At 39.1% G+C, this 20,985-nt stretch overlaps 1 long non-coding RNA gene across 1 annotated transcript; it reads left to right on the top strand.

The window, feature by feature from the left end:
• Positions 1 to 18,061: 18,061 nt before the first annotated feature.
• On the top strand, positions 18,062 to 20,691 carry LOC122016940. Its single transcript, XR_006121224.1, has 4 exons — positions 18,062 to 18,280; positions 18,355 to 18,462; positions 18,559 to 18,645; positions 20,454 to 20,691. It is a non-coding gene; the product is annotated as an uncharacterized LOC122016940 (long non-coding RNA).
• The last annotated feature ends 294 nt before the right edge of the window (positions 20,692 to 20,985 follow it).

Here is a 20,985-nt window from a genome sequence, read left to right as displayed (position 1 = left end):
TAGTCGAAGGAGGCTGCAAGTTTGACTGACTGGACAAGAAGATGTGTCTTCGATGACTTTAAGGTTCGTTCGACCCATATGTCTCAGTGGCCGATCGGACTGTGCTTGGTCTTTAATCGCTGATCGGCCTACAAGCCAATGCTGCTTAGTTTCATTTTGTCGTTGTCGGGTTCAACCGTGACCCATTCTCTACGTTGATCGGGACGATGATTATCAACACTGGCACATGTTTTCCTTTTCCTTACGTGTCCTTGGGCGAGCTCGGTCTTGGCTGACGTCATCCAAATTTCTTGAAGATTGTGCAAATCCCTAATAGTTATGACTGAACACGCGATCATTTCTTTTTAATTAAGCTCATTGAATACTATCTGATGACCGAAGGACACGTGCCCCTTACTACCGCCGCACGCTCGATGTGACAGGCGGATATTCTCTGGCAACGAGGCGTGCGCCTTTTCAAAATCAACAATGGGATCTGCTTCTAGGTTTTCGTAGCTTAGGATCGGACAACTGAGGTCGATCGGCCTCGAGGTTTATAAATTTCGCGTGCGTCGTCATCTTCCTCACTTTGCGCCTTCGTCTTCGAACTTTCCAATGACATTGCGTTCTTCTTCCTTTCCAGCGATCGTAGCTATCTCTCTAGTAAGCTTTCTGTACCTTTCAACCGGATTTGTTCATTGTTCATAGAGTCCTTTCTTTCAATTGAACTTCTTCGTTGTTTCTTGTCGATGTTTATTTCTAATGACAAGCTCTTCTCATCCTCATGTCTCCAAGCCCATGCGACACCGCAAGAGGCGCCGAGCGAAAGGGGGCTCCTCTCGATCTACAACTTCCTCCTTGTAGACTCTAGCACTGATCGTCTCCCGTCCCCCTTCCCCCTTCCCCCTTCCGAGCTGGGCGAAACCTCCGCGCCTACTCCCGATCAGGTAGTCGCTGTGCTCTATATCTTCCGATCGGACACCGTCATTGTCCGATCTGCCTGAAGGATTAATAGTCGCACCGCTGTTCGCCTTGCTGCCACCCCTTTGCCGACAGCACATGTGTCCCGCGTTCGACTGACGTTATCGCCTCATTCAGATAGCAGAGCAACGTCAGCCCCGTCCACTCCAAGCGACCGGTGCCACATAACGGCAGACATTCATCTGCCTACGGACGAGTGGCGTGCCTCAGACAACGTTGAATCCTGAGCCCCTAAGCACCAAATAATTATCCAAGGATCGCTCACCCAGATATAGGCCGACGTTAGGGCTGGCGCGGCGGTCATGCCTCTGGGGGCACTCGCCGATAGTCATACCCAGATGTCCACTGGGGTGAGCATTTTACTTGTATGTTTTGATTTGTTTCCGCTTGGCTCTAATAGTACTTTCCTGGGTTCCTTGCAGTATTGGGTAGAGAGCTTGACCATGTGCCAAAGGCTTGCATTTTTAGAGCAGGAAGTCAAGCAGCTGCATCCACTGAGCGGCCAATTGTCTGCTTCCCAAGCGCAGCTAGAGCAGATGAGTGCTGAAATGGCTCAACTAAGAGTCGATCTGAGTAAAAGCTCCGAGCAGCTAGAGGCTGAGAAGAGCAAAGGTGCCGAGCAGGTTGCTCAATTGGATCGGCTTGATAAACAGGCCAGCTCCTTCGAGTCAAAGCTTAACTTGGCCAACACCAGGAAGCTCCGGGCCATCGAGGACTTGGAGATAAAAAATAAGGAGTTTCGAGTGCTGTCTCAAAATCTGAAGGATGTGGAGGCCTCACTAAATGTCAAGAGGGAGAGTAGGTTAGCTGAACGCTCTACCACAAAGACCCAGCTCGACGCCAAAGATGAACAACTGACCAAATTGAAGGAAGAGCTGAAGGCCTTCCGAGTGGCTTTAAAGACTTATCAAGGAGCTGAGTCGAGAAGGTTTGATCTCATAAAGCAGGTTGCATCGGCTCGGATGCTTTTAACGACAAGGTCAACTATCGGGTACTCCGTATATTCAACCTTGCTATCAACGGGACGCTTGATCAATTGAAGGAAGGCGGCTACCTCCCCTCTGCTCTGATAAGCAAGGTCATCAGTCGAGACAAGCTGACTAAGTCACTGCTTGATGATGTTTTGGATTTTTTTGAAGTGATCTTGGTTGAGCGAATGCTGAGTTATTCTGTATTGTCCTTTGATGTGCTTGTAAGATGGTTGCCCGTTCGGCAGACCTTTTTATTTAATGTCAATCCTTTGTTCTGTGTCGTTCGGCTTTTCCTTCATATTTTTTAGATGTTTCATTGCACTACTGCTCAGGGTTCGATCTACGAACCACTTACCATGAAGCGAAATATTTCATTAGTGTGGCTCTGTAGCCCACCGATCAACGTCATATTAATTGTCTAGACGGGTCGTTTTTCATTGGTCTCGGGTTTATAGCTGTTACTCGGGTTTTAATGTAGACGTAAAGTTTAAGGTCGCCACTCGACCATTGAATGACATAGCCAGGGGTTTAAGGTTACCGCTCGACCGCTGATGGCAACAAGGGTTTAAGGTCACCGCTCGACCGTTGATGGCGATAAAGGTTTAAAGTCGCCACTCGACCGTTGATGGTAACAAGGGTTTAAGGTCGCCGCTCGACCGTTGACGGAGACAAGGGTTTAAGGTCACCGCTTGACCGTTGATGGTGACAAGGGTTTAAGGTCACCGCTCGATCGTTGACGGAGACAAGCGTTTAAGGTCGCCACTCGACTGTTGACAGAGACAAATGTTTAAGATCGCCGCTCGACCGTTGATGGCGACAAGGATTTAAGGTCGTCGCTCGACCATTGATGGAAACAAAGGTTTAAGGTTGCCGCTCGACTGTTAATGGAGACAAGGGTTTAAGGTCGCCGCTCGACCGTTGACGGAGACAAGGGTTTAAGGTCGTCGCTCAACCATTGACGGTGACAAGAGTTTAAGGTCGCCGCTCGACCGTTGACGGAGATAAGAGTTTAAAGTCGCCGCTCGACCGTTGATAGGAATAAGGGTTTAAGGTTGTCGCTCGACCTTTGACGGAGACAAGAGTTTATAATCGCCGCTCGACTTTTATCTTAGCCGATCAACTCAAGAGTCTGGAAAACTTATTTTTTATTCATGTCTATCCTGCATCCAAAAGGCATATGCACAAATACATCTATATTTACTTACACACCTCTTATCTGACCCTATAGGGTTGGAGATGATTCGCGCTCCATGGCCGTTTGAGCGCCTTCCGTCTTCATCCTCCAAGTTGTAGGTCCCGAGCGTAGCTTCTGTATGACCTTAAGGTCCTCCCCATGGTGCCTCGAGTTTGGTGACATCGCCAACCGGCTTGATTTTCTTCCACACCATATCTCCGACCTGGAAAGACCTTGGGATCACCCTTCGATTATAGTTCTGCCTCATCTGCTTTCAGTATGCCATTAGCCAGATGGCGGCTTTGTCCCACGATTCACCTACCAAGTCGAGCTCCATTAACCTTCGCTAAGTATTTCTCTCATCATAGAGTTGTACCCGGTCGGATTCTACTCCAACCACCATGGGGACCACTGCTTCTCCTCCATACACCAGCTGGAATGGTGTTACGTTGGTCGCTTCTTTTGGAGTCATGTGAAGTGCCCATAAGACACTTGGGAGCTTGTCGACCCAGCTGCCTCCTGCATGGTCGAGCCGAGCTTGTAAGCCTCTAAGGATCTCTCGATTTGTGACTTTCGCTTGGCTGTTGCTCTGGGGGTAGGCTATTGAGGTGAAGGTCTGCTGAATGTCATAGTCATCGCACCACTCCCTGAGCCTCTGATCCTTGAATTACCTCTCGTTATCCAAGATGAGCCGGTGGGGGATGTCGAATTGACACAAGATGTTTTGCCAAATGAATTTTATGACCATTTGCTCACCTATCCTTGCTAGTGTTCGACTTTAACCCACTTTGAGAAGTAGTCCACCACGACGAGCAAGAACCTCTGCTGACCAGTCACTATGGGAAATGGTCCCACGATGTCCATGCCCTATTGGTCTAACGAGTAAGACACCGTGGATGTCTTCATCTCTTTGGTTGGTCGATGCAGGATGTTGTGATACCTTTGGCAGGACAGACAGGTGGCTACTTTCCGAGCGGTATCCTCTTGGAGAGTTGGCAAAAAATGTCAGGCTAGTAAAATCTTTCGAGCCAGCAATATCCTCTTGGCGATTGAAGTTGAGACATGGATGCAGGTGGCTGGGGATGCGACTATCAAAATGCCAAGTCATTAGTATAGGGCTAAGAGTTTCGGGCCTATCATAAGGTAGAGCCACTAGCAAGGGCTAGGAGGTTAGGGACTGTTGCTAGTGTGGGGCTAGCAACGTCATGCCTGTCATAAGGTGGAGCCACTAGCAAGGGATAGGAGAGCCATGTGTCTCGGTGGAGCTGTTAGCATAAGAGGGCAGGTTAAGTCTTGGTCGCTAGTACGATGCTAGGTTTTCCTAGTCTTTTGTAAGATAGAGCAGTTAGCGAGTAGGTCTAAGAGGGTAGACTGAGTTTCAGTTGCTAGAGTGATGCTATATTTTCTTGGCTTTTCATAAGATGGAGCTGTTAATGAGTGGGGCTAAGAGGGAAGGCTGAGTCTCAACTGTTGGGACCTTGACGTCCGCTAGAGGGGGGGGGGGGGGGGGGGGGGAATAGCGTCTCACCCAAATCGATCGCTTCCTATAATGTTAGTTCACAGTGGAAATACAAAAACAAATACTAACAAGAGAAAGCAAACCTAACACGTTGATTTAACTTGGTTCGGAGATAAAGCTCCTACTCCACCGCTGTCTGTAAGGTGGACGATCCCGATCCGTCGGTGGATGACTCCTCGAAAAACCTTCGGCTAGCTCAAGCTCCTTTTCGGTGGAGAAACCTCACCACAAACACTTAAATACAAGCACACCGATCACACGAAGGCTTGAGAGACTCTAATATGCTTTAACCAAGTCTATTTTGTCAACCATGGCCGACCATCCCAAGCTCTATTATATAGAGCTTGAGAAATTAGCAAGGCTGATTTTACCGTTACCAGTCGATTGGTCCTTGCACCAGTCGACTGGTGCCAACCCAACGGTACTCCAACGGCTCTCTACCAGTCGACTGGTCCTTGCACCAGTCGACTGGTGCCTAGTCGTTCAGGCACAGAAGCTCTCTGTGCTTACCACCAGTCGACTGGTCCCAGTACCAGTCGATTGGTACAACCCTAAACCTAGGGTTTTCCATCCCGAGTACATTTCTCTCGCACTCGGACCCTCACGACTCACTTAACTATTCTTCGCAACTTTGGCCTCTTGCCTTCAAGCCTACTTCCTTTGGCTCTCGTCCCTCGGATGCATTCAAGCCCGCGGCTCATCCCCAATATCATCCTTCGCGTATGCCTCGAAGTCGCTTCCCTCGGCCCTTGTCCTTGCTGCCTTGTCCACGGTCCCTCGGATGCTCCATCCTTCACCGGACCCGAAGTCATCAACCTGAGTCACATGTGTATCCTGCAGTCGATGCCAAGGCTACACACTTGGACTTACACCGCCGAATGAACTTACGTTGCCAAGGCTACACACTTGGACTTACACCGTCGAGACTCATCCTTGGACTTTTCTCACCTCCGGGACTTCATCCATTGTCAAGTCACACTTGAACTTTCCTTGTTGTACATGTATCCTGCACACTCACAATGCATATCAAATACAACAATAAACTTAACTTAAACCTTTGCCCAAACATCAAAACCTAGGGCACCTAGATTGCTCCAACAATCTCCCCCTTTTTGATGTTTGACAACCTGTTTAAGTTAGGGAAACATAAATGCAATAACAATGTGAATAAACATAAAATCTACACATGCATAAGTCATGGAACCTAACCCTAGGCTCCCCCTTCACCTAAGCTCCCCCTTGAGCTAGGATTTCTCGCAAAGGTAAACTTCTCCCCCTTTGCCTGAACAATCGCTCCCCCTTCACCTAAGCTCCCCTTAGCTAGGATTTCTTGCAAAGGTGTGTAGGTTTCCCACTTAAACCTAAATTTCTCCCCCTTTGTCATACATCAAAAAGAGCTCCAACAATATCCCAATTGTTGAAAACTTGTCATCCAAATTGACTCTAAACTTATGTATTGATCCCCCATAGATCTCATACATCTAAACGAGTTGACAGGGTCAAGAACAGCGTTGAAAAATACTTTTAGGCTGATATCAGTCAACTGCACTAGGTACCAGTCGACTGACCCCTTCGATTTCCACTCACAGAACTTTCTGTGTTTGAAATACACTGTTACCAGTCTACTGGTATCGGAACCAGTCGACTGTCCTGATCAAAATGAGATTATAGAGACATTCTGTGCTTAAAAACATTGTTACCTTATTTCTGCAAAAATCAATCTTTCCTGACTAACTTCATAAATACACTAGAAATTCTACAGACCTCTAAAAAATCTCAAATTTTGTGGAGAGGTCTATTTTATCTATGTCTACTTGGAATATATATATATATATATATATTTATCACAGATCCCAAGATTGACATAAAATTCAAAACTAGCTAAATAGTTCAATTAGACATTGACCTAAAGTCCTAGTTTTGGCTTCCTCTTGATGTATCTACCCATACTAAACCACAATACTTCCCTAGCATGGGTTTATATGACATCTATACATCAAAAACTAATTTTTATGCAATATGACCCCCAATGTCATATTTTCATGCATGATACCATCCCAATTGTGTCAACCCACTAGATTAGAGACTTAAGTCTGTCTCCTAACCACTTGACACATTTGATAACCCATCTACCATGAGTCCTAAAGGCTCTTCCTTATCTTAGGAATCTTAACCTTAGTCACTTCGCTTGGTGACTCATCCACTATGGCTAGGCCACTTCGGTGCACCTTGAGTGACACTTGTCCTACAAAACTCACCTTCTTAACCTTGGACACATTGTCTTTGGTTAATTTCTTCTTGTCCTTAACCTTGGACACCTTATCCTTGCCATAATTATATGTCACCCTAGCATATTCCTTCTTATTAGCCTTGGATGACTTTCCCTTGGCCTTGGTCACTCCTCCCTTACCAATGTTATGTGTCACCTTAGCACTTGACCCCCCCTTTTAGTCTTGGAGGGACCCAATTTGACATTTTTGGATCTTTGACCACTCAAATACATGTCAAGTCCTTTAGGTCCAATAATGAACCTCTCTAGCACTTTCTCCATTTCCTCAAACTTTGCCTTCAAGGCTTGATTTTCCAATTCTAGGATTCTAACCCTAGAATCAACATGTCCATCATGGACATTCTTAGAGCTACCATTCCTAGGCATGTGTCTCCCCTTCTTGGGATCAATGCCTAGGTTTTCAACCATCTTCTTCTCCTTAGGCAAGATAGGTTGTTTCCTTTTAGGTTTATCATTTGAAAATGATTTCCTAGGGTTATCACCTATATTAACCCTATTCCTATCATTATATCTAAATCCATGATTATGCTTGGGTAAATCATAAAAATTATTTCTAAAATGCATGGAAGAATTTAAATTTGAACTTGAATTCAAATTAGGATTTACCTCTCTTACCCTTGAAGCTCTCTTCTTCTCCCATTTCTTCAAGTACGCCAATTTTTTGAGCTCTCCTCTCCTTGGGCACTTTGTGTGGTAGTGACCCCACTCACCACATGTAAAGCACCTAATGTGATTCTTCTCCTTCTTCTTCTTCCTACAACTCACATTAGTTTCTAAATTAACTTTAGTGAGTTTAGGGTTTATCTCCTTTACCTTCTTGAACGAAGGATACCTACTCTTGAAGTGCCCCATCTTACCACACTCAAAACATTTGATGTGGTCCTTTGTGCTCTTCTTGGTAGTTGAGGTGGAGGGTTGAGCTTCCAAGATCTCCTCTTCCTTGGATTTCTCTTCTTCCTCTTCACTTGAAGATGTGGATGATACCTCCTCATCTTCCTTCTTCTCCTTGGATGTTGAGCTCGTGTCAATATTCGATTGGTCCTTCTCTTCTTGGACCAATAAGTCCTCCTTGGGTTCCTCCTCTTCTTGGATTTGTGTTGGACTCTCATGAAGTGCAATTACCTTTTTCCAAAGGTCACTTGCATTCTCGTACTCACCTACATTCAATACTGCATTAGGAGGTAATAAATAAATCAAAATTCTAGTTACCTCCTTGTCCGTCTCCGATTGCTCTCTTTGCTCCTCGGTCCAATATTGACGTCGGAGATGCTTTCCCTTCTTGTCCGTTGAAGCTTTAAATGGTTCCTCCAACGCAATCCATTGGTTCCAATTCATTTGGAACCACATCTCCATGCGCTTCCTCCAATAGTCGAAGTCCTCGCGCTCGTATGGAGGTGGGATTCAGATGTCCCATCCAAGAGGTCCCTTCAACTCCATCTTCTTCCTCTAGCTTCTCTGTTTGTGATTAGTCCAACAAGAGCTCACCTAGTTCTGATACCACTTGTTGGGACCTTGACGTCCACTAGAGGGGGGGGGGAGGTAAATAGCGTCTCACCCAAATCGATCGTTTCCTATAATGTTAGTTCACAACGGAAATACAAAAACAAATACTAACAAGAGAAAGTAAACCTATAACACGTTGATTTTGTTGGTTGGTCCTAAGAAGATCGTACTGGTTCCACTGTATAAAATTTTTGTACAAGTGTCGAACCTTTCCTAAACAATCTATTGTGTTCTTTAGAAATTAAATTAGGAATCACAAACGGAAATTAACATTATTGATTCCAAATTTAACTTATCTATTCTTAATGGTTTAGATTTGGATCGCAAGCAGAACTTAACACTATTGATCCAAATCAACCTATGTTACAAATTCAATTAAATATCTATTTCAGAAATCGATTCCCAGGACAAACATGGCGAGGCACATGACCTTCTTGGGTATGGAAGCATCCACCACTGCCTCGACAAAACCTCTTAACGAAATTAAATATTTAATTTCCTAAAATAACATTAGGTTTAACAAAAAAACAATCGAATCACAAATTCGAAAAACAAAAAAAAACATAAACTCCAATTTCTAATCCGAAAATCCAGAATCATATGCCTCTTGTGTTTGGAATTCATACAAAGAAAAACTAGTATGATGCCGAAAATAATTACTAGTTATACCTTTCTTTGTAAGTAATAACCTCTTGATCTTCTACCGTATTCCTCTTCTAATCTCGGACGTCGTGTGGGCGATGATCTACCGAGACGAGAACCACCCATGCTCCTTCTTCTCCAAGCTAGTTTCGGCCACCACCAAGTTGTTGGTTAGTCCTAGGAAAATCGTATCGGTTCTACTGTACAAAAATTTTGTACAAGTGTCGAACCTTTCCTTAAATAACCTATTGTGTTCTTTAGAAGTTTAATTAGGAATCGCAGACGGAACTTAACATCATTGATTCTAAATTTAACTTATCTGTTCTTAATGGTTTAGATTTGAATCACAAGCGGAACTTAACACTATTGATTCAAATCCACCTATGTTATTAATTCCATTAAATATTAATTTTCAAACTCGGCTTCCAGGACTGCATGGCGAGGCACATGACCTTCTTGGATATGAGAGCAACCACCACCGCCTAGACAAAGCCTTTTAAGGAAAGCTAATATTTAATTTCCTTAAATAACTCTAGGTTAACCAAAAAGAACAATCGAATCACAAATTCGAAAAAGAAGAAAACACAAACTCGAAAAACTAAATCTAATTGCCTCTTGTGTTTGGAATTCTTACAAAGAAAATAACTAGTATGATGCGGAAGAAAACTACTAGTTATACCTTCTCTTTGTATGCTGACGACCTCAAGATCTTCTGCCTTATTCCTCGCCTCGCCTTGGACGTCGTGTGGGCGACGATCCTCCAAGATGAACACCACCCAAAAACTTCTTCCTCTTCTTCTAAAATCCGGCCACCACCACCCCCAAGGAGAAGAGAGCAAAAGGGAAAAGAGAAGGGAGAGAGAGGACCGACCACTTGAGGTTCTCCAAGCAAGAGAATAAGAGTTATGTCTCATGAGGCCTCCTCACCCCTTCTTTTATATTACTTGCCCAAGGCAAATAAGGAAAAACTTTTTACAAAAAATAAAATCATCCTCTAGTTTTTCCTTTTCCCTTTTTATTTTTCCTTTTCTTTCCTCTTGATTGAATCAATCACCAACATTAATTTTATGATGATTTTTTTTATTTTAATTATGGTCGGCCCCTTGCTTGGGCACCAAGCAAGGTGGCCGGCCACCTCATCAAGAGAAAAAAGGAAAAATAAATTTTAATAAAATTTTTTAAGTCATTATAAAATTTTACAAGCTCTCTCCTAATTTCCTAAAGTGGGAGTTAAAAAAGGAAAGTTTCTAAAAATTAAAACCATGTTTTAAAATTTAAAACATCTCTTAAAAAATTTCCTTTTTTATCATGGTTATAGAAAATTTAAATTTTAAAACTTTTCTTCCTTTTTTTTTTCTCAACCATGAAGATGATTAAAAAAGGAAAGTTTTTAAAACTTTTAAATTTTCTATTAAAACATGTGGCCTAATTCAAATAAGGAAAGTTTTTAAATTTAAAAACTCTCTTTTAAAACATGTAGTTTTCTTCAAAGAGAAGATTTAAAAATTCAATACACCCCTCCTATTTGAATTAATCTTGGCCGGCCCCTACATCCTTGGCCACCAAGCAATAGGGCCGGCCCCAATAAAAGAGGATGTGGCCGGCCCTTGCTTGGTCACCAAGCATTGGGTCGGCCCCCTTCTTGGACACCAAGATGGGCCTTTCTTTGGATGGACTTGAGGCTTTAATGAGGCTACGACAGGGACCTAGAGGAGAAATTGGTTTTGGTCTTCCGATGAGCTTGAGTATCCTATGTTCGCCCCGAACACACAACTCAAGTTCATCGATAATAACTCATTCCACTAGAGAGTTATTACCGCACTACCGCACCAATCCCAAATTACATTATGGGCTCCTTCTTATCATGAGTGTGTTAGTCTCCCTATGTTTAAGATAACAAATGCCCACTAATTAAGTAAGTTACTGACAACTCACTTAATTAATATCTAGCTCCAAGAGTAGTACCACTCAACTTCATTGTCATGTCGGACTAAGTCCACCTGCAGAGTTTAACATGGCAATCCTTATGAGCTCCTCTTGGGGACATTCTCAACCTAGATAACTAGGACACAGATTCTTTCTATAATCAACAACATACACTATAAGTAATATCATTTCCCAACTTATCGGACATATTGATTTATCGAGCTAAACCTCATCCTTTGATAAGTCAAAGAAATAAATATTAAATATATGTGCTTGTTATTATATTAGGATTAAGAGCACACACTTCCATAATAACTAAGGTCTAGTTCTTTTATTAAGTCAGTACAAAAAGAACTTACCTAAAATGGTCTTACTCAATACACTTAGAGTGTACCAGTGTAATTTATTAATCAAGATAAACTAATACTTAATTACACTACGACTATTCCAATGGTTTGTTCCTTTCCATCTTAGTTGTGAGCAACTGTTTATAATTTATAAAGAACCATTAACATGATCTTCTGTGTGTGACACCACACACCATGTTGTCTACTATATAAATTAATTGAACAATTACATTTAACAAATAAATGTAGATATTGACCAATGTGATTCTTTTATTTCAAAATAAATGCTTACAAAAGCTAGGCTTTTAGTATACACTCCAATACAAGTCTCCAAGAGATGTAGAGGTTCGGCCACCACCACCAAGCTCCAAGGGATGCAAGAGCAAAGCCTCCTTTCTCTCCTTCTTCTCCTAGCTAGAACCGGCCACCAATAAGAGCTCCAAGAGACAGATGATCCGACCACTAAAGAAGAAGAGAAGAGGAGGGAATAGGGCCGGCCACACACCAAGGAAAAGAGGAGGAACAATAGAAGAGATGTTGTAAGGTGAAGGCATCTTTACCCCCTCTTTTATATTCCTTGGTCTTGGCAAATAAGGAAATTTAATTGTTATTAAAATTCCCTTATATTCCTTTGCCTTTGGTTGTTAAGGAAAAATTAATTAAATTTTCCTTTTAACTATGCTATGGCCGGCCACACACCAATGCTCCAAATAACACTACAAGAAAATTGGAATTCTACAACACTTAAACGACAACGCTTTTTATAAAAAGCGTTGTCTATTTTTTTTTTAACAACGCTTTTAGTGAAAAGCGTTGTCTATTTCATTATTTTCTTATTAATAGACATCGCTTTTCTAAAAATCGTTGTCTATTAGTTATTTTTACGGGTCAAAGACAACGCTTCGTAAAAAGCGTTGTCTATTAGACTGATTTTTAGTGTCTACAACAACGTTTTATAAAAAGTGTTGTCTATGTTTAAAATCTCATCTAAATCTTGATTAATACAAATCGTTGGATCTAAATCTTGATTAATACAAACCGTTGGATCTAGGTAAGGAGTAGAAAACCCAACCCTTCTCCCAATTAACTTCTATCTTCCGATCATTTTTGATCCCGAACCCTTCTCCCAACTCCTCATCTCACGCAGCCTTCTCTATCCAACTCCTCTCCGGCAAACTCCTCTCCGACCTCCAGATCCGGGGCGTCGGCGGACTCCTACATCGGGAGCCTCATAAGCTTGACCTCCAAGAGCGAGATCAGATACGAGGGCATCCTCTATAGCATCAACACCGAGGAATCCAGCATAGGCTTGCGCAATGGTATAGTTTGCTTTATGCCCAATTCCTCGCGTCTTCGCTTTTCTCCACTCCCCTTCGCGCTGTTCGTCGTCAAAGGGAACACTTTTTCGAGCTTTTTTGGCTGGATTTTGGGTTTCTTGTGTCCGAGGGATTGCCACGTCACAAAATTTTATTTGGAGGAGGCTTCCAGTGTTCGTGATTTTATTATTTTATTTGGGATTTAGGTCATAGTTCTGGGTTTTAGTTTTCTCTGTATCCATGACAATTTTCATGTGCAAGTGTGGTATCCGCGTAATACTTATGCACCTGTAAGCATGAAACTGCAGTTTGTTTGGGTTGTTCATTATTTCGTTTTGCTGATTTCTTGTTATATTTCATAAAAAAATTGTATCTAGCAAATGATATTTTTGTTTGAACTAACAAGATATGAACCATGTGATGCCTCTTACGGGTCATAAATAGAGGCTCTAGAAGTTCATATGAGAGTATCAGATGTTATGCATGGAATTTTTCCGTGACCTGAGCATTACACTCCCAACAATTAAATGGATTGAAATTTTACCTTATTTTCACAAGGTGAAACGACTTCTCTTTGGTTCCATATCTATGCACATGGAGAGCCGTGATAACTGATGATTAGTTGGGTGAAAGGAACACTCCATATAAGTGCTTAGTTGTTTTGATATGATGATTTCCTTTTCTTGTAAAAAGTGATGTAGTGTGCATAGTATAGTGAATTCATGGACGGGTTAGCATTAATTGGAGAGAATATATTGAGATGATTGCATGCCAAGTGCACATCAGGATATGCAAGTACACCTTTTAGTTCCATTGACAAATGTAGGAGTAATCCTTGGTTAATAAGTTGGAGAGATCACCCACATTAAAGTTACTACTAAATTTTGTGGTGAGGATATTTGGCTAATATATGTTTATGACTTTTGAACTTAAATTACTAGATACTCAGGAACAACAAACTTGTGAGCCCATCCTCTCACTGCTTCCCATTATCAAACTTTTGGGCTTCTTTATTGTTGTCAATGCTATAGGCCTTCCAGTTTCATGTTCCATGATATTCTATTGTGTACTATATTTGGATTAAATCCATCTTCTACATTTATTATCATATTTACGCATAATTAAAAATTTATCACATAAAAAATATAGGTTGCACGTGTAGACCCTTCCACTCATCAAGTATCAGAAAGATTGAAATGGATAGCGCGCGGACCTAACAAGCAAATCTTAAAGTACTCTAGTTATTTGATTGATGGGGTTACTTATGCTACAAAAGAGCATGATGGTATACGAGTTGTACAAAACTCCGGAGTCAACTTAGTCGCAAAGACAATGCAAATTGCTAGTGCAAAGGATAAAAAACCTATTGTGTCAGATATGGTTTTTTATGGAGTTATAGAAGAAATATGGGTAGTTGATTACACCAAATTTCAAATTTCAATGTTCAAATGTAATTGGGTGGAGAATAATAATGGTATTAAAGTTGATGATCTTGGTTTCACATTGGTAAACCTCAATCGAATTGGATTCAAATCTGACTCTTTTATCTTGGCTAGTCAAGCAAAGCAAGTATTTTACATCGAAGATCCTGAACATCCTTTATGGAGTGTTGTACTTGCAACTCCAAGCAGAGAGTACTTTGAATACATAAATGGTATAGAGTTTGAAGAAACTGCAATCCACTATCAATGTTTTAGCAGAGGGTTACCAGCAATGGATGTTGACGGAGAAGATGATAATGAACCACCATGCATTCGGGATGACTGTGATGGGAATTGGGTCGACAATATTTAACTGTTGAACTTTTTACTTTTCAAGATGAGTTTGTAAACAATTTAAATTGATATGTTATTTACCGTTGAAGAATGATATGTTGTGGACAATATTGATATGTTTTGTTTCTCATGTTGTGGTTAGTTTTTATCACTTTGTCTATTTACTTTTTTCTATGATTATTTTATCAATTCTCGGTTCTCAAAGTTATCTCAAATGGATGGGTATAGTGGTATTTATAAATGAATGGCGAATCACTTGTTCCTGCAGTGTGAATTGTTAGAAAAGAGATCCATCTATAAATTCATGATTCAAGTTCTAATCTTTATTAAGAAGCCATCTAGGAAGTTCTTTAAGAACATGCTACATTAGGTTTTGATCATGCTCATCCACTGGAATTGAAAAGAGATACAAGTCTGGCAGTGGAAACATCACTATGGCAACCAGTCTTAGTTTCACAATAGCCTAGTTTTGTGAACAACACCACACAAAACATCTAGGAAGTTCTTTTCTTGTATCTGTTGTCTATTTACTTTTTTTTCTATGATTATTTTTATCATGTTGTTGTGATCAGCAGAAGGTGTGGACTCCATGGAAGCCTCTAGAAAGCATGCAAAAAAAGCTAAGGGTAAGGAAAAAATTGAAACTCCAGCCACTACCGAGAGTTGGGATGGTAACACAGAGTTGGATTCTACAAACACCCAAACCACAAGAATGTCTAGAGGTCGTACACACCTAGATAAGCTAGCTAAGCAAAGGATTCAAGGAGTTAGAAAGGATGTTGCATTCAATAAACTTGGACAGCCAATAGGAGAAGCAGCTATTGCAATGCAAAGTTATATTGGTGTGCTGGCTCGAGAAAAGGTTCAAATTAGTTACAAGACTTGGAAATATGTTCCAAGTGATGTTAAAGAACTGATATGGGAATCAGTTAATGTAAGTAAATTAGCATGTTTTATCAATTATTATAATATATTTACTGTTTGTCTTAATTTTTTTTTTAACATATTTCCATTTTTGTGATTTACAGTTGATGTACAATGTTGACCTAAAGTGGAAGAATGGTTGTTTGAAATCAGCAAACAATAAGTGGCGTCAATACAAAAGTTATCTCACTAAGACGTTCATTTTAAGTAAGCTTGATAAACCCGAGGAGTTGGATGAGTCACCTATTGGCTATGGTATTACAACAGATACTTGGAGGTCGTTTGTGATTAGTCGCATGTCTGAAGACTTCATGGTAAGATTTGTAATTTAATCTTTTTAAACTAGTTTATTTATATTCAAGTTTAACAACACATGTATCCTCATGTATCCTCACTAACTAGAAACTAAGTGATCAACAAAAAGAAAGAAGAAAACAACACATGTATCCTCATCGGCTTTCATGTAAAGGATATGCACGATTTGTGGAGGAAATAGTAAGTATTTTTTTAGCATATTTTCTTATGAACCCTCCAATTTATTCACATAAAATTATTTGAATTTTCACTGTGCCAGTGGGATCACTGATTGTGTCTTGCTGTTTTCCCATATTCCCTACTATTTGGTGGCATTTCACTGTCAATGTGGTTGCTGAGACGCAAGTTCTATGTAGTAGACGCAAGTTGTATGCAGGAGCAAACCACCTTTGGTACCGCATACTCAACACCTGAGTCTGAAACTGAGTATGCGGGGGGTTGGCTTGTTGCTGCAAGTTGTTGGCAGTTAGTGATACATTTGGTACCCCATGCCTTAAAGCTTTTCCCTGATTTCCCATTTCATTTAATGATTGTGCCTCTGCGAGATGTGCTGCTTCAGTTGGCTCTAATCCTGATCACAATCCTGATTGTTCTAGTGCTGCAATTTGATGACCAATTTCTACGAATTTGTTTCATTTAATGACTAATTTTATTCATTTAACTGTTATTGGAATTTTCTTGTTGTAGGCGACTGAATTATGTGATGATGAAGACATTAATAGAGCTATTATGTGGAAGAAAGGATGAGTCACCAAAGAAGGTGGCTTTGAAGGAGTGGATTTGATAAAAAAAAATCCAACAGATTGTAAGCAAAATAACAATAAGTAAAAGTACCATTTTTATTGAACTGATAACTCTTTTAGTAATAATGCTTTTTTAATATGCCTGACAGGATGGTTACATTCAACAAAAGAGGGAGGGTAAGTTGATAATTGAAGGAACCAAAGAGGATATACTTACCAAAGCACTTGACACTGAAGAATATAATGGCCGTGTGAGGGGGTATTGGAGGCCATATCACTCCAACAATATATTTCAATTCTGGTAGAAGATGGAAGCATGCTGATGTAATCACTGAGCATAAAAGGGAGCTGATGGAGGCAAGGAAGAAAATTTTAGAGCAAGATGCACGTATACAAAACCTTGAAGTAATGGTGTATAAAAAGGGTACCATGTGCGATAATTCGATTGATGACAAAGGCAGTTGCTCAGTAAAGTTGCAACCCATGATTGAAGATGACATGAAGAACGATGATGATGACCTACAAATTTTGTGTCAAGCTGATGTTTTGCAGGTATAACACTAGTTGCATTAATTATGACCTGCTGCTATTTGTGACCTGCAACTTTTACATTTTAGGGAAAACCAGTTGCATTGACATTGGAATTTAGCACAAATATTGTTGCACATGGTACAATTGTTTGTGGCAATGAATCTGATAAAATGCTTCATCGTGTTCCATTTCCCAATAATTGCATGCGAGTCTCCATTGATGAAGTAGTAGAAAAATCATCACCTTTGCCATATCCAATTCCAAGTGAATTTGAAGTAATTGGTGATGCTGTAGGAACCCATGTGGCTTGGCCAAAACACTTGATAGTGAACCAAGATGAGGTATTTGTTAGATTTTATTTCAAATTAAATTGTCACTTGTTTTATTAATCATCCTATCTAACTGTCATGATTTGAAATTATTAGAAGCCTCGAAGGAAGAAGCTTGAACAACCAAAAAAGAAACATACTTTGTCAACAAGTGCCCCAAGAGCATTACATATGTTATATTGTTATAGTAAGCGTGCTTTAGATGATGGCAGATATATATCAGTGAGTTTTGATTATGACGTGTTTGATGATGATTATGAACTTGTTCTACACCTTGAGGACATCATTCCTTTGTATCATTTGGAGCCCCTTTCAGGCAATTGTGTAGTTGGCTACATATGGTAAGTGTTTAGATTTAGCAATTTAAATATAATTTTAACAGGTTTACTGTAATCTATGATAATCATCCATTTTGTGAATAACTTTCATTTTTCAATCTACCTCTTCGTTTTATTATGTTTGCAATGGCAAACATCTTTATAAAAAACTGCTGAAAGATAACAAGAAAGAGAAATTCAGATTTGTGAATCCACATAAAATCCCATATATGGCAACCAGTGCACATGACAAAAAAGGTAAGCTTGAAAGGCTAAACCAAAGGGCAAGTCATTTGGCAGGCAGGCTAAGTGGTGCATCTGTAGATCAACTTGTATTGGTGCCATGTAATATCGGGTAAGTAAGAATTAAAACATCACTTTCAATTGTTGTCTTTTGATAATTTATTGAATTATATGCACTAATTATGTGTTTGTTGCATAGTTTCCATTGGATTCTCATTGTTATTGACTCTTACAATGAAGTTATTTATTTGTTGGATTCTCTAAGGCACCGCATTCATGATGAGGATTGGAAATATATAGTGGAAATGTGAGTTCATATTTCTTTTTTATTAAGCATTTATGTTAATACAAAACTCATATATAAAAAAATCATTAACGTATGAAGGGCCTTAAGATTGTTTAATTCAAACAAGGGAAGGAAAGGTAGAAAAAAGGCTATGTGGGTAATAGTAAAGGTATGTGTAATTACATATAACATATATTTTAATGTGTATGTTTATCATTAATAATATGTCTCTAATTTCCATAGGCTCCTCGACAACAAGATGCCAAATAATGTGGTTACTATGTGATGCGATTTATGAGACAAATTGTTGAAGAAGTTGAAATTATCGAAAGAGATTCACTACGATCTATAGTAATGTTTACTTGCTTATGTCTCAAATTATTTGAAATAAACTATTTAAAATATGCAAAGTCAATGTTGATTTTTTTTCCTCATTAATGTTCACAGTTCACACAAGCAGAGTATTCTCGAGAAGAAATTGATGAGGTGCGATCGGAGTTGACAGAATGTATACAAGATCATATTTATGAGTAGGTGCGTTCAAGTTTATGTAAGTTCATTACCTTGTTTTAGCTAAGGTTTATGTAATTAAGTTCATTATCTTTAGCAAGAAGCAACTTTTTGCTTCTTTAGAATCCATTTTCAGCTATGAGATGCAATCTACCCTTGTTTGTTATTCTCAGTTTAATCTGTGATAAAGAGTCTTCTTGGTCATTAACTGAATTATATAAACTGAATGCATTTTAGAATGGAGAAATACTGAGATGTGCTCCCTGAGCTTCTAATTTTGACAATTGTTTGCTTAATTTTTTATATCAGTTGTAGCCATATGATAGTCCACTTGATCAATTCTTCTGTTATTTCAATAACCTGGAGAGTTTAGATGAATCATATTGTCACGTCAACAATAATAATATGGTATACATGAAGGGATATAATGCATATGTTCTTAGCTACGATATATATGTCTATTCTCTATTGTGGCAGTATTAAAAATGTAAACACTTCATTCTGTTAAATTATGGAGAATCTTTTAAGTGGACTAATTGATGGTTTGATTGTTACAAATGAAATCATTTGTGCACACAATTTGGGAAATAAAAAGTCTTTATTGCAGATAGCTGCATTCATTCAGGTTTTGATTATAAATACTTTTTAATCTGAACATCCTACCTTTCACACGTTAATATATGCACTGCAAAAAATGTTAAGTACTGTATAAGTTCAATTTCCTGTATTATATGAAAAGTACTATATTTTCTGTTTTCCTATAATTGATTATAGTTTTAAGTTGACTGCTTTGCTGTGATATTTGATAGCTCCACTCTGTTTTGCTTGAATTCTGGATTAATGGATGCTAATGCAAGTATGCATGAGGTAGTTAGGAGGCACATTTGTTGCATGCCTCAATGTAGATATTGTTAGATTCTTTGCCTGTTGTTAAGTGGCAATTCTTGTTATAACACACCGCTCACTGGAATGTTTATTCAGTTTCTGATAAGTTTTGACTGTTCTTAACTGACGTTGGAATCCGATTGATTCTGAATCCTGAACAATTTTGTTTATTCTGATTATTTCATTGTTAGTCTTCCCTTAATCAAAATTAACTCTTTTTTTCCATTCAATTACTGATTACAATCGCATCATAAAGGCTGAAATTACCTTGTTTTCACTGTCTTGATTGTTTGATTCCTAACTAGTTGTTTTGGAAGGAATTGTCTGATTGTTAATGTGTTTTCATGACTCTTCGTCATGTCAATGTATCGTAATTCATTTTTTACTATGTTAACTGGAGTTTCTTTTATCTTGTGCTATCCCTCACCCCTTCAACTCTGATATTTCAACTTGTCTAATCACAAAATGTGTTTGTTATCTATTAGCACTGCTATTCTACTGAACATAGTTTCTCTTATTATATCATTTATTAGTTTATTCTGAATAGTAGCATTTTTGTTTTATCTTTTTAACAATCTACATGTTTATTTTAGCACTCTTTCTATGTACTTTACGTGTCTATTGTTTCCTAATGTTGCTTTGCATATTTTCTTCGATGGTTCTATGGGCATTTAGACTAACAGAAACATTAGGAAGAGAGGGATTTTCATTAGAATCAGAACCTCTTAGAGGGGATTCTTTTGATGGAATAGAATTTCCATGAAACCATATTATACTTGAATAATTAAATGGGAAACAATAACTGCACAAAATAGCTACAGAAAATCTTCATTAAGATATTGTGTGTGTTTGGTAGGTAGAAAGTCATGATGATTATTTTGTTTCTTTTGAGAGCCATCAGTAATGCTCATATATGGACTTGAAACATATTATTGTTACTTTTGTAGGTGGATACAGGACAGTCGAGATCAGTACACTAAGGAGCGTCTGGATTCAGTAATTGATCAGTACACTAAGCGTCTGGATTCAGTAACTACTGTACTATTTTGAGTAAACAGATTGTTGGCTACTTCAGTATTCAGTATTCAGTAAACAGATTGTTGGCTAAACAGATTGTAGCTGTTCAAAACAGATTTTTTGTGCTCTTTTGTTTTATATGTGAATATCACTATATACTTTGAAACAGAAGTAGTGTTAATTTTGATATTTACTAGCTTCTCATGTAATTAAATACTAATATTACTTCAACGTCAGATTTCTATTATTTTGATGAGTTTGAAATCATTAACTGAGTTGATTATATGTAAAATTCGAATCTAGACATGGTAAAAGAAAAATAATAGTTTCGTAAATATAAAAATAATGATTTTTAAATATTTTATTATTATTATTTTTCTTTAAAATGACAACACTTTTAAAGCGTTGCAAAAAGTGTTGTCTTTGTAAAAAATAACAACGCTTTTAAAAAAGGTAGATCCG

The sequence above is a fragment of the Zingiber officinale genome, chromosome 8B (genome assembly GCF_018446385.1).
Source record: "Zingiber officinale cultivar Zhangliang chromosome 8B, Zo_v1.1, whole genome shotgun sequence".
Classification (NCBI taxonomy): Eukaryota; Viridiplantae; Streptophyta; class Magnoliopsida; order Zingiberales; family Zingiberaceae; genus Zingiber; species Zingiber officinale.
This window is presented reverse-complemented; position numbering and strand designations above follow the sequence as displayed.